Source organism: Lissotriton vulgaris, chromosome 10, assembly GCF_964263255.1.
Source record: "Lissotriton vulgaris chromosome 10, aLisVul1.2, whole genome shotgun sequence".
Taxonomy (NCBI): Eukaryota; Metazoa; Chordata; class Amphibia; order Caudata; family Salamandridae; genus Lissotriton; species Lissotriton vulgaris.
This window is the reverse complement of record NC_141698.1, coordinates 729,394,215-729,410,238: the sequence shown is the minus strand read 5'-3', so window position 1 is coordinate 729,410,238 and position 16,024 is coordinate 729,394,215.

Genomic DNA, 16,024 nt, shown 5'->3' with positions numbered 1-16,024 from the left:
TGGAGTTAGATTATAAATTGTTACCCAAACACTATTCAGCATTTTGACTAGTGCAGTAATTTCCTTGAGTTACATTCATAATTGATACTGTCATTTTAAACCGATATTTACCTTCTGTTGCAATTTTTTGAGTTCTAATCGCATTTGATACCCTTACACTATCCAGTACTTTTTCTACTCCAAACAAATTTGCATACAATTTTTATAATGTGTTTTACGTGCAATTTTATTTATTTACCTTTACGAATGAAGCTTTGATTTCTGATTTTCTTTTTCTTGGCTGCTCTTTGCTTCCTCGATTTCAAAGCTTTCTTTGAGTTTCTAATGGATGGAAATAAATAATGTAATTTTTTGCTATGTTGCTTCTAAGGATTTTCTGATGTTGATGTTCTGGAGATTACTCAGATTATTTATAAAAAGGTTAATGGGAATGGAAATGTTTTTTTCAAAATATTACTGTTATAATATCCTACACTTAGTACATTGCTGCCACATTTGAAAATTCGTTTTAAAAATCAGACTAGTAAATTTTTGTATAATTAGCGTACTACAATTTCATAAATATTTATTTCATTACCTATTTTTTTGGATGACGTTTCAATTTTCGAAGTCGAAAAAATGAATGTATTTATTCTAAAGTGATGTTTTCTGTTAAAAAGGAAAAAAAACTTGTGTATTAATTCATTTATTTACGTTTCGTGTGTTTAGAATTCTCGTAAAAAAGTCTTAAATGTACATTCAAATTATTTTAGCACAGTAGTGTTGGCTGATTTTTAAAGTACAATTTTTTAAATACACGTCTTTTGCGTCAAAGTTTTGAGTGGTTCGACTAATAAAAAAAACAACATTTAGACATGTTATAACAAAATAATTAACTTTTATTTATTATTTTCATAGCAAAAAATTTTTCACATTTTTTAATATGTATTTCTCGGTTTAAATATGTTGGGTTATCTTAATATGTATATAGGTTTACTTAATTCTAATTAGTGTGTTGGAAAAAATTAATATTAACTAATAATATTCAACATATTGTTGATGCGTTATTAATGAATTAGTTTAATATGTTGTAAAGTATTTAAGTAACTCACTTGCAAACCGAAAAATAATTCTCCAGAGTTTTGATATCGATTTTGATAAGGTGAAAAGGTCAGAGAGTCAGGTTTGGCGTCTGGTCACTCTGGTAGTTGAGGGTCAACTGTTTTAAAAAATGGTGTCTGTCTCGTATTTATAAGTTTGGGTTACTGCCTCTGTTTTTTTTTAAAGATAGCGTTGGTATGGTGGTTTTATATAAGTTTTATTTCTGTGTAAACTTATATTTTAAAACTTAGTTAAAAGATATGTAATTAGCGTTTACCGTGCCGTTTTGGCATTCATTTTGAAAGTAGTGTTGTGGTATTATTTGATAGAAATAGTAGTAGGACTATCGTATGACTTACTTATTGAAAATGGTGATTGTTTGTCAGTATGTATATGTATGAATTTGATGTGTTTAAATTAATAATTTTAGTTATTTCTATATATGTTTACTATTATTTTTAGTGGAATCGTTGTGTAGGTAATACTTTCTACATTTTAGAAATTAAGAGTATTATTTTTAATACGCGAGTATTAATTTTAATACTCGGGTATTAATTTTTAAAAAAGGTCGGATATTTGTTTATTACATTGTAGTTTTTCTTTACATTTTTTAATACACTTCCCCACCCAAAACCCCTATTTTCCCTGCATCCTGTTCCTGGTTTTATTGTACAAAAAAAATATATATATTTTTTATTTGCGTTGTAATGGTATGCGTAGTTAATGTTTTCGTTGTAATAGTATTTTTCAATTTATTGTGCTAGATTGCGTTGTAATAGTACAGGTAGTAAGAACATGCGTTGTAATAGTTATTGCGTTGTAAAAAATGTGTTGTAAAAGTATGCGTTGTAAAAGTATGCGTGGTAACGTCATATATCCCTCAGGGAGCTACACTGGCTCCGATACAGAAACACACTCATTTCAAACTCCCCAAACACATTCATGGCACCATACAACTTATGCCCCACATAACAGAACATTTGCATCTTCTCCTACCAACCTCCCAGACACCTCCACTCCGCAGGACTCCTACTCACACACATCCCACAGGACCAGATCAGGACGGCAGACATTGTCTTACATCACTTCTAAAGCTTGGAAAGGCTTCCCACTCCACATCAGAGACTCCTCCTCTTGTCTCGAATTTCTCAAGACGCTGACGACCTGGCTTTTCAGTCTAGCATATGCTGGACTAGGAACACACACCTGCTCAGCACCAGGATATCCTTGAGAATGATGGTGCGCTTTACAAATATGCATAAGATAACATAACATGCACCTATTATTATGAGGCAACTTAGAAAAAGACTCAATACGGGAAACAAGCAACAAAAATATATTCCAAAGAGAACTCCCCAGCACAGTTTTCATTCACACATAAGTATGATTTCATCATTTTACGGACTACCTAAAACTGTGTAATTAATAGATTATAACCACTTGGACTGTACATAAGTGATACAATAGAATAACACACTATTTAGAATCAAATCAGCCTTTGCAATTTGGAGATAAGCAGAATGAACTTCAAGATCACAAAAGCCAATGCCTCAAGTATCTTCAATTATGCCATGCTGTCAACTCTGAATCGGGGCGGCTTGGTGAGCAAAATAACGATGGATTAAACCCAGATTTGTGACTGGGGGTGAATGTTTTGCCATTGTGCAACATTCCGTCCATTATCCTGTTTGTTTTGCTGGTCACCCTATGCGGGAAGGGTATGCCCAGATGTGGGTCCCTTGCTCACTATGCCACTGGAGTCAAACTATCCTGGCTGAAGACAGCTGATAGCCAGAAACCGGTCCTAGGATGATTGATTCCTGTCCAGGGAAGACATGGCATGGCAGTTCGGACTGGACTGTTCCCATGAGGCACAAGGTCAAGACTGATTTGCATATGGCCATGTCTGAACTTGGGTGGCTTGGTGAGCAAAATAACGATGGTTTAAACCCAGATCTATGACTGGGGGTGAAAGTTTTGCCATTGTGCAACATTCCATCCATCATCTTGTTTGTTTTGCTGTTCACCCTATGTGGGAAGGGTATGCCCAGACGTGGGTCCCTTGCTCACTATGCCACTGGAGTCAAGCTATTATGGCTGAATACAGCTGATAGCCAGAAACAGGTCCTAGGATGCTTGATTCCTGTCCAGGGAAGACATTGCTTGGCAGTTCAGGCTGGACTGTTCCCATGAGGCACAAGGTCAAGACTAATTTGCATATGGCCTTGTCTGAACTGGGGTGGCTTGGTGAGCAAAATAACGATGGATTAAAGCCAGATCTGTGACTGGGGGTGAATGTTTTGCCATTGTGCAACATTCCGTCCATCATCTTGTTTGTTTTGCTGTTCACCCTATGTTCGAAGGGTATGCCCAGACGTGGGTGCCTTGCTCACTATGCCACTGGAGTCAAACTATCCTGGCTGAAGACGGCTGATAGCCACAAACCGGTCCTAGGATGCTTGATTCCTGTCCAGGGAAGACATGGTATGGCAGTTCGGGCTGGACTATTCCCATGAGGCACAGGGTCAAGACTGATTTGCATATGGCCATGTCTGAACTGGGGTGGCTTGGTGAGCAAAATAACGATGGATTAAAGCCAGATCTGTGACTGGGGGTGAATGTTTTGCCATTGTGCAACATTCCGTCTTTCATCTTGTTTGTTTTGATGTTGTCAACTCTGACATTGTGAATTTAGTGGATTGGCTGGATTTTTGGATTCTTGTGTGCCACAAGCCAGAATTTTATTCGGGGAACTGACAAATCACAAGGTATCTTAGGTATACTGTCCTCTGGTGTCAAAAACCCCAGACTTGTTTGACAAATCTTACGGGCTATAGCTGGATAGCTTCTCCCACATATCTCCGATCAAAAACAAAATTGGTGAATTTAAGCAAACGATATGGCACTGCTGAAAAATGAGAACCTTCTGGAAGAGAGCTCATCTTTCACGTGAAAGGGTTTTGGGTGAAATATTATTAAGGACCCAAAATTGGCATTACTCCTTATAGCGCTAATCATTGATGCCAATATGTATAGGATTGAGTGCCCTTGGATGGGACAGTTGGCTGGCAAAAGGGATGCAGCTAAAAACTTCCATAATGAAAAACCTCCTTCATCGTAAGTGTGCCGGAGAGCATTAGACCCTTGCATATCCCTAGAAATTCCAGTTTACAAAGCTAGAGAGCTCCCACCGAAATATCTGAAGATATGGGGAGATTGGCATTAGTATGGATGAATTAATCTTGTGGTACCCAAGAAATACAAATATACATTGGATGTGTGAAGACAAGCGATAAGTGTTGGGTATCCAGAGGAATTACAGAACTGACTACATCACGGCTAGATGGATGAGAAGAAATTAATGTATGCCAGTCTGTGTAACTGCAGTTGATATACTGCCAAAAAGTTAATTTAAAAAATCCAGAAAAATCTGCCTTTGTTACATTAGGATTAGAAAAATGTGTCTGCATTTCAAAGCCTTTTTATTTTGTGGAAATGAAATCCAAAGATTTCTGTAATCACACACCTGTATTTTCCTTCAGTGTCCACAAGTCTGGTCAGTAAAACTCCATAAGGTAAATACAGCACTGTCATTGCATGAAAGGTTTTTGGGTCAGATCACTGCTGGTTCCTGGCAACTTCACTACACTGTTCAAATTCCGGATTTAACATCTGTAAAGGTGTTATGAAAACAACATTGTTCAGAGCATGATCTGTGTTGCCTTCCCTACCTCCCAGTGCCCTTGTCACAAATGGTGGCCCCTCAGAGACACCTCTGAATAGTTCATATGTACTGTGTGCAGCACTGAGAGAGGCGCAACCTAGCCTGGTACTGTCTGTCCCATAGCTTCCCACAATCCGAGCACTTCATTTCACCATCTTCTTTGACGTGGAAATAACTGCACATATAGGTACCACATTAGTTAAGTGCAGGCACAAAAGAGCTTTGCTGCTTCTGGTTACACAGCATCTATTCACCCCATCTACCTTATTCATGCAAGATATGAAAGGATCTGATTGGAACCCACACTCTTTCCCTAGTGTTGGAGAGGTGACCCTCCCATGGCGCATTGTCAGTGACATTTGTATTTGCAGACATTTAGCAGCTAATATATATTTTTAACTTTTTTAAAAATAGCCGTAACAAGCTACATTTCTCAAGATAATTGGGAGGAAAAATTAAACCAGTGGTAACATAGCATTTTGGACCAGATGAAGCAGATAAACTGCTGAACCCTTTAACCGGCACATAAAACCCATTATGACACATTTGATAGAAAAGGTGACTAATGTGAACCACCTGTGCCAACTATACATTACAGAAAACATGAGAAAATCTTGAAGACTTAATTACTGCATTGTAAAAGCATGCAGACGAGAGTAAATTAGATGAGAATTAGTCAATTAATACCATAGGTTGTACTCTATTAACTAGCATTGGTCAATCATTTAAAAAAGTTATTGAAAAAATGTTGAGTGATAAATTCACATGGTTTGAACACTTATAAAGTTCTAATGAAACTAATGTGATCTAGAGGATATTATGTGTATCATGTAGGAGTCTCGTTCTAAACTCCATATTTTGCCTTTTATGAAATTGTGCACTAAGGGAGAAAGTAGAGAAAGGTGCGGCACTTCTATACTAAATCCAAATGCTCTGAAACTTTTAGGGAGTAATCTTCATACATGTACTAATGTGAATTACTATAAATTATATTAATAATTTATGTTTTAAAATAATTGTATACGCTGGTACTTTGGAAATGCAGTAATATTTCATAGTTAAACGTGCGTGTTAATTACAATGAAACTAAAATGCTTTATGAGTGCAAATAAGTTGAAAGAAATATATAAAAGCCAAACTATTGAATGAAATATATATTTTCATTATTTTATATTCAGTATTTTATGAATCGAATTCAACTTAGGCCTGCATTTTCCTTACTTTGCTTGATTCTGTTCTCATGGAAAGGCTCTGTAAACTTACGATGTGAAGAGAAACTATGTCTCATTGGGAGAGTTCAGAGTGATGGTTCATGCAATCCTCGTTTGAGAGAAGTAAAGTTCCAATCCTAATGTCCCAAATTCAACAGCGTGATGCGTACAGATCGGGTATCGCTCACAGATCCACGAGGATCAATAAATGATGTGGTAAGTGCCACCCCAGAGGTGGTGTCCCCTCAGTGCCCTGCTTTGCATCCAATAACTGGAGTAATCCACATGTAATCAAAACGTTAGGCAAATTGATTGCAGAGCTTTAATTAATTTTATTTCATAAGTTTGTTACGATTGCATTTGGTGAACCGCTGTCAGGTACATAACGATATGGTAGCAGACTAAAAACTACATTTCCCGGCATGCTGCTGTACTTCCAAGACCGGAGGTGGCGTACTTGTGGCTGGGGCGGGAACTTAATTGATGAAGGTGCAGCCAACCATTGCAGATTATTCGTTGTCGGATGAAGGGTTCAGTAGAGTGCGGTGCATCTACTTTGGGTCCGGTAAGGGTGCCCCCAACACCAACTATTTCGGTATTTGCTGTTTATGTGAGCGTGGGATTGTGGTTCATATGGGTGAAGGAACCCGCGAAACGTATTTTGCTATTTCTTCCCCCTCTTGTTACCACGTTTCAAAGTCAGTGAGGATTATTGCTGAAGTGGTTGAAATAACTGACTTGAACTTGTTATGAGGTGTTGCCAGTATTTCGTGGGAGTAAATCAATCTGATGTTTGGTAGTGAAGTAACTTCCTAGCATTACAAGAATACTGGAACAAGAAATAATAATATATTTATATATTTGGGGTTGCCTGGACTTGCCCTTATATTCGAGTATTCCTTTATTGAGTGGAGTATGTTCAAAGATTCCGATGAAACAAATTATGTTGTGACTCTGATAAATGCATCAAGATTCAAAAAAAGGAGCTTCCCAGCCTTTTACAGTGAATACAGTGATGATTGAAAAAGTGCTTCCTGTTATTTTCTTTCACAGGTACATGGAAAGAAATAGGAGGAGTAGGATATATTTTTTTTTTTTTTTGAAAACCTTTATTGTGCTCAAAAGACAATACACATACGGGCCTACAACCATCCGGCCGGCCACAACACGTCATGTAGCACTAGTGCAGGCAATATGGCGGCAAGGTAATGCGGCAAAGCAATGATGACGGTGAAAGAACAGCTGGAAAAGCGCCACAATACCCAGGCACAGGATCAATGTAGGTTAATTTTAAAATTATTTTGTATGTGCGAGCAGTAAAAACAGGTCATATTACTCCGTACATAAACTACACTAAGAAATAGGACAAGGTCCGTGTAGGCGGGACTTAACAATAAACATCGGTACCTGGCAGAGCACTTCACAACATGTAAGTCCCGCCCAGAGGATGGTCGCAGGATAGTCAATCATCTAGAAGCTGCCTAAACAACTCATCTCCGTATACATCACCACCCATCCCCCAGTGTATCTAGCACGGGCCCAAGAAAGAAGAGAAAATCATAAAAGAGCAAGAAAAGGCACCATAGAAATAAAAACTCGAACTAAAAATAACCCCCCACCCTACACACATGCAGAAGCTATGGCCTGCCCCCCCCCCTAGCAGAGTGTCTGTCGCCCCATAAACCCGAAATATAGCGAGTGAAGAGAAGAAAAGAAGAAGAGAAAGCAATAGGGAAAGCAACAAGAAAAAGTATAATCCAATGACTCAGGGAGTAGGAACAGAAACCCGCCCCTGAACTCCCATATGAGAAGGTTCGGGAGGAGGAACAATGAAACATGCAGGCGAACCCCGCCGGCCCAATAAGCATTACCCGCCCCAAGAACAACATTAGATAGTGCAACGATAAGCAAGCAAGCGGGGAGAGTAAATGCGCAGTCAGCGACAAACAGGCAAGATTCGAAGTCCACCCTACCACCATCCACCCGCCCGGGTGCTAAGCAAAGAAAGTCTCCTATCCCTGGCCCGATCTGGGACTCAGTCTCTCACCCCCTCCGCTCGGCAGTCCAGTGAGTAGCAGGAGAAGAAGTGAAAATGGCCGTTCGGGGGAAGGGGGAGGTGCACAGGCAAAGAACGAATGGCGTCCGGTCCCAAACAAGTATTCCCCCTTAAGCACAGGTCTCTCTGGCATGGTCCAGCCGTTAGAGGCACAGAGCAAAGCGATCAAAGTCCAGGGCGAGCCGATTGATAAAGAAACTGGGGGGCAAAGCACTGGTAGCCGATTCCCCGACACCTCGAATGGCTGCACACAAGCGAGCGTGGAGCAAGGGAAAAACAATGTATCGGTGGCTGCGTAGGGAAACGGCAACATACCCCTACCAGCCATAGCGAAAGTTACAGTATCGTCCACTGTGTGTCCTCGAAACAATGTTGCGGTGGCAGGCTGCAACAACTCCCATCCGGAGTACTGTAGGAGACAATTCCCCTGCTCCTGACTACAAGTGTGGGTACAGGCATCCAGACGTGTCCCCAGCTCGCTACAGGTATCCTGCATCGCCGATCTCAAGTCCCCCAGGGCTGCCAGCACATCTGCAAGCGTAATTTCAGGCTGTAGGGTCCCCATCGTCGCAGTCCCTGGGGGAGAGTCTGCTCCGGTCTCCTCCATTCCGGAGTGTTCGCCGCTCCGTCGGATTGCCGTTTGATAGCCAGCCGCTGATGTCGCCATCTTGTCTTCTACCCAACGCGGTAGTGCGGGGGGAGACAGGGGGAAGTAGCGGGGCACGACCCGGCCTCCGTTGATGATCCCTGGCCACTAGTATGCCGTCCGGTTGCAATGGCTGCGTGGAGGCCGAGAATTGCGTGGTGAGTCAGGTAGATCCGGGCAGAGGTCGCCGTCCCAGGCTGGAGGGACTCGTAGAACAATGCATAAGCATGGCGGCCAAAACACAAAGGACTCGCTGGTCCGGCGCCTCTGCCCACCGTCACCGTGCAGTTCAGGGAGCGTGCAACGGTCTCTGTCGGCCGGTAGCGCGCAGGTCGTGTCCCCACAGGAAGGCGCCGTCCGGTCACAACACTCCGGCAACAAGGCGATCGCGGGAGGGGACGATAGGTCCGCAGAGCGTAACGGAGCTAGCTGGGTCCCGGGCCAGGGCGCGGCCGCCCACAACTCCTGAATCCGGGCGGGTGGAGAGGCCGGCGGAACACCGGTGGCATCAGCTCCGTTGCCCGCACCCTTCAGGATAGAAACTGGCGGACAAAACAAGCAGGATCTCGGTGCGGGATTCCGGGGCCGGCGGAGCCGAAGGCTGCGCGTCCGCTCAGGTCGCCATCTTGGCTCCTCCCCCCGAGTAGGATATTTTTAAGGTCATTAGTGTAGAAGCAGAGTGAGATATTAATTTCAACGTCTTTTGGCTTTCAGATCTCCCTCCCCACACTTCCCTTCCTATCCTTCCCTTGCTTCATCAAATCAAGATTCTGAGCTAATACAGCCTACAGAATTGATACGATCAAGAGGTGGACCCATTTGTGTCATTCCAATCCTGAGATGCTGGACTACAGATGACAGAATAATCTGCACATGTTTTATTTACCTCCTGGTTGGGTTGATGACAAGATGCCCACGTTAGATGACATATTACCAGCATTAACTGTTGTTCAAACAGAGGTAGCCGCTTCCAGAGCTGGGACAGCCACCTTACAGGAAAGAGTAGAAAGAATGCAGAAAAATCCTTTTGGTGTTACAGGGAATAGGACCAATGGGGATTTCTCCAGGCCTGGGGGTGCCACTGCATTTCCTTCTTACCTATGACAGTAGAAATTCCTTTTCCCATTCCTTTGGCGGCAACTGAACGTTTTCATGGGGATGCTAAAAAGGTGCAGATTTTCTCACGCAGATATTGATTCATTTTACATGCCGTCCCAAGGTGTTTAACTCTAATCAAGCCAGGGTAGCATTTTTGATATCATACTTGGCTGGGGATGCGGCTCAATGGGCGATCTAAGGTGAGAGGAGACAACCCTCTTTTATATGATTGGGAAGAGTTCAAAGACGTATTTGAACATATGTTCGATTGCAGAGCACAATCCTTCTTGGTAGACAGAGAGTTGTTGGATTTTAACCAAGGTAACAAAGAGTTATTGATGAATGTCAACGCCTTTCAATGATTAGAGGCAGAAACTAATTGGCCCCAAGAAAAACAGGCAGCTATATTTCATCACAGACTCAAAGATGAATTAAAAGATGTGATAGCACAAATTGACCCTCAACCTAAAACATGTATAGATCTCATTAACCTTGCAATGAGTTACGACTATCGATTAAGTGAGTGCAAAGGGGAGCGACAGAAGTACGATTGCCCACTGCTGCAATTCAATGAACCTCATACTTCTATTGTAGTATCAGGATCAGGGGCAGAACCTATAGAGATAGGAACTGTGGGAGCATCTTTAACCTCTGAGGAGAGGAACCAAAGAAGGAAACAAGGCTTATGCATGTATTGCGGCAAAAAAGGGCATTTTGTGAAAGAATTCCTGTCTAAACCAAAGTATAAGGAGAATAGATATGGGAAGGCAGCTAGCGTCTCGAGTAAGAAATCAGAAAACTAATTCGCCCAGGGAGTGGCGAAGGAGATGCCATGGGCTGTGTTGAAATTCCTTCTGTGAATAGAAAGAAAGAAAGAAAGAAAGATCATTTTATTATTGATGTAGAGTTAGTTATTAATGCCATTCCTCACAATGTGAAATCCTTGATAGACTCTGGGGCTACTGGTATGTTCAATGATGTAGACTTAGGTCATAGGTGAGGCATACCTCAATTCACCAAAAAAGAGCAAGAAATTGGGCTGGCAGTATATGGGAGAAACTTAACTTCTGGTCCCATTAGTTTTCAAACTTCAAACATCAAAGTTCTATGTCAAGGAAACCATAAATAGATTATCCCTTTTAACATCATGAAGGCACTGCAGTACAGTGTAATTTTGGGATAACCATGGTTAATGACTCCTAATCCTACCATTGATTGGGCTACAAGAAGTATACTATTTGATACACCTTATGGTGAATTGACATATCATGCTTCATCGATAAGTCCTGTAAAGTATTTGGCCATGCTACATACTATAGCTACAGCAGTATAAAAAGACATTGAACTTCCTGATATATATATGGAATACATGGAGGTGTTCAGTGAAAAACAAGCCAAAGTACCACTGCCACACATACAGTACGGCTGCCAAATAGATCTGATACCTGGAGCTGTTGTTCCCTGTGGGAGGGTTTATTCTGTATCTGAGTATGAAAATGAACACCTATATGACTATTTGGAAAAATATCAAAAGAACAGGTTCATACGTCCATCCAAGTCCCCAGCAGAATCTCCACGCTTTTTCATCACCGAAGCTAATGGTGAATTGAGGACTTGTATTGACTTTCAGGCACTAAACAAATTAACAGTAAAAAACAGATATCCTCTTCCCTTGATATCGGTATTATTAAACCAAGTGAAAAAAGCTGTGATCTTCACCAGTTTTGAACTGAAGGGGGCATATCATTTAGTGCAAATGAGACAGGGGTTAGTGGAAGACTGCTTTCCCCACCAGATATGGGCTGTTTGAGTATCTGGTCATTCCCTTCAACTCTGCAACACCCTGTGGCATTCCAATACTTCCTTAGTGATGTATTGAGAGAATATCTGGAAGTATTCGCCATAGTGTTCATTGATGACATTTTGGTGTATTCCTCAGAACATAAGATGCACAGTCAGCATGTGGGGTCGTATTAACAGCACTGAGAAAGAATCATCTCTTTCGTAAACTCGGCAAATGTGAGTTTCATGTGGACAAGGTAGAATTTCTGGGGTTGACGTTGCCAGCTCAAGGACAAGAGATGGCTGTAAGAAAACTTCCGGCTGAACAGAATTGGCCCACTCCTGTCAATGTTTGTGATGTGCAATGTTTTTTGGGCTTCGAAATTTTTTATTGCAGGTTTATACACCAGTTTTCAGATATGGTAGCTCCCATTACAAAATTGCTAAGAAAAAGAATTCCATTTAGTTGGACAGACGAAGCTAGTCATGCCTTTCATAAAATGAAGGAAGCATTTACATCGGCTCCCATTCTATCTCATCCCGACCCCGAAAAATCATATCTGGTGGAAGCCTATGCTTCTGAAGTGGCAATAGGAGCTGTTTTATCCCAACGAGATACTGTAAATGGTTTATTGCATCCCATTGCTTACATGTCCCGGAAAGGAAATGAGGCTGAGATAAACCACACTATAGCAGAAAAGGAATTACTGGCTATTAGAGATGCTTTTAAAGAATGGCCGCATTACCTCATGGGAGTTAAACACACAATCACACTGTATACTGATGTAATGACCTGATAATTCTCCCAATCACCAGGGCATACTGACCCTATCCCCTCTCGGGACCCAAAAGGATACAACACTTCACAATTCTTACCCAAGAAAGGAATAATACTAATATTTACCTAGAATATATGGCTATTGCCGAGGAGCTCGCAAACAACAATGACAACGCAAGCAACAACAATACCAGTGGCGACAACAACGCAAAAAACCGGGAAAACAACTCAAACAACGCTACTCTGTAAAACAACCCAACAAAGCCCACTCAGGTGGGACTGTATAAACAACGCATACCCCTCCTAACAATGCCTTGGGGTGGGTTACTTATCAGTTTTGGTTTTCCTGGATGAGAGCAGAACATTCTCTTCGACAATTACCTGCAGAAAGGGAAACTTACCATCCTTCCGATGCTACAGCATTTGGATCAGAAAGGCCCCGACCTCCCATTTCAAGGAATACAGACGAATAATGATATTTATTCTGGGGTTTCTTTATTACACGATGATAGAAGGACAAAAGAAAGAAATCACTATTATGTCACAATAGGCCTTCTTCACATCAATCCCTAAGCAATTGCTAATGCAATTAGAATGCACATATGTAGAACTCATATGCAAATTATGTAAATCAGCATATAACCTGAAAATAGGAGATGATAGTTAGATAAGAACAGTTAGGAAATAAGAGTTAGTGGAACACCTCACCAAGTTTCTACAGATCTCGTTTCCACTTTGCCAGAGGGGAGTCAGTTTCTCCAGCTGAATCAGGATTCTCTGCTCCACCTCCACAGCTACACTTCTGTACTGTGATGAACTAATAGTGGTCGACACCCGAACACCCCCTTTAGTACAGGTGGAAACGTAGGTCAAAGTACTCAAACAACAAATGGAGGCAACGGTAAACCACAACTTACGCGGAGCACAGCTGCAGACATAATTGTCTCAAAAATTACACAAACACTTATCTTCTCAAATACACTCTATTTGTAGGAATTAATCAGTGATGTGTTTCATCAGCACAAATGAAGTTAAGAACATGTGCGCTTGTGCACTTGATTTAGGCAAAACAGAATACATTTTTATAATGCAGAGTGTCATCTCATTAACAAATGAATATAAATGTTGATTTCGGCTTCATACATATATACAGTGCATTAACAAAGACAATCCCAATGCATTTCGGGTTCAATCGGAACCCTTCAGGGGGTAAATATCATCAAAACAAAAGAGTTTTGTGGAGTCTGGTGGGTCCTCCTCAGGAATCACCAACACAATAATTGTAAGCGTAACAACCACAATGTCTTGTCCTTTCAAATGTAAGCATCAAAACAATACAAATTGGTTGGTAGGATTTGTACTCAAAAGAAAAAGAGTGAGTAAGCTTTAGAGCGTGTGGCCGTGTGCTGCCCTGTGTGCAACGTGAGAATACACTTAAAGTTGATTACATGTGTTTAGCTAGAAACCTAGTAACAAGAGTCCAAAGGTACACCCACTACCAAACACTCCCATGTGCTAACAAGCCTCAGTGCCATATCGAAATAAACTGAGTGAGTCCCCGGTGTTAAATTACATGTCGGCAATGGACTCTTACCCTCCGCAAAAAGACGTACTCAGCGTCTCATTGAAAAACAAATGCCCTAAACTATTTCTTTAAATGCGCTTAGCATGCTGGGTACCATGTACGGGCTATGGGTACAGGCGCCCGTTTCGAACGAGGAGCAAGAGGCGGTGCTTCACTGAGATTTAGATACGGTGAGAACCGCCTCGTTGCGCGCCCACTAAATAGTTTAATTAATGTCTTTGCAATAAGACTTTTTATTAATTCTCCTTCGTCTTTAGCACACAGAGCACACCTGCGAGACGGGTCCACAAGATTAATGACCAGTTGGCCGCAAAGTCGGGTAAGACCACTTACAGTTGTTTTCTATTCTGTAACCCATTGCATTTTTCTGGGATTGACTGGAGTCAATTATAGTGGTTTATGGCATTTGTTTTTCAGCGAGACGCTGAGTACGTCTTTTTTGCGGGGGTAAGAGTCCATTGCCGACATGTAATTTAACACCGGGGACTCACTCAGTTTATTTAGATAGAGCACTGAGGCTTTTTAGCACACAGGAGTGTTCTAAAAAGGATAAAACGGCTCTCGCCACAGCAAAGGTGCTTTTAAAGGAATTCTTCCCTAGATTTGGTGTTTGCAAACTTTTGTGGAGTGACAATGGACCTCATTTTATTGGGCAAGTTGTTGAGTATGTCCTGAAAGGATTAGGGATCAAACAGAAGTTCCATGCAGTTTTCCACCCACAATCAGCAGGATTGATGGCGAGGTATAACGCTACTTTGAAATTGAAATTAACGAAAATAATGGCTTCCACATCTTTGAAATGGCCTGATGCGTTGCCCTTGGCATTGTTGTCTATTATATCAGTGCCACATTCACGATCCGGGCTTACACCATATGAGGTGGTATTTGGGAGACCGATGAACATTTGGGGAGTTTCTAATCCAAGCCCCATACATGATGTACCATGTGTTCTGATGAGATACTATTTAGCACAGTTGACTGACAGTTTGATTTCTATTCATCAACAGGTTCGAGTAGCTCTTCCTGACAGGTCCACAGGTGAGGCCCATGAACTCCGGCCCGGAGATCATGTAATGGTAAAAGTCTCAGAGAAGTCGAACAGCTTGGAGCCCAGGTGGCGAGGACCGGAACTGGTGCTTCTACCTACCAGGACAGCGGTTCAAGTGACGAACAGGAAGAACTGAGTTCACAGCACTCACTGCAAGCGATTGTCACCTCCCGTGGTGGAACCTGCTGTGCTGACTGACCATCGAGAGACTCTGGAAACGGAGAAAGACCACGCCATATCACCTGACGAATCTGAGGAAGTCTTCCCAGACCACACGATACCTGGAGTATCCGCTACCAACTGAGACCACAGAAAGAACCTGCATTGTTGAAAAAGACTGGTTGAGCTACCGTCCTGGGTTTGTGAAACAGAGCTGATGTGGCAAGGAGGGGATCAGTCCTACATAGTGACACCCGTCTGGACCCTCGGTGAAGAAACCAATGGCTGCCCAGGACTTTAGAGCTCCAACGATTGATTCAACAACAAAGTGATCATGTCTGCAGGGAGATCAACTGTTGCTAAGATCTGTAATAAAAAGGCCAAATGTGCTGTAGGATTTTTTGTTGCTATGGTAGTTGTAGCAGTGACAACCTGGTTTGTTGAGAAAGTGGCTCCTGCTCGGCAGCTTCTGATCGCCACTACTCCAGTACCAGCTGAACATCCTTACTTTACACTTCCATACCATGAGAAAAAGCATTGACAATCCTACCTGAACAACACGTTTATTCAGATGTTACATCATACTCACAATGCCACAAATACTACTGACTGTTGGGTCTGTGGGATGATACCTGCTCACCAGAAGAAGGGAGGAACACCTTTTATTCCTCTTCCTTTATCGCATAATGGTTCTTGCCAAGCCTGGTTTGCGCTTTTGTTTGCTTCTGAAAAGGCTAACATTTCAAGGATGACAGTAGGATGGATTAATTATCATCTCAATAAAGTGTGATATCCAGATGAAGATGGTTATCCTCGAGCTGAAGGGACTAAATGAGAATGGGAGGAGTATCGACCTG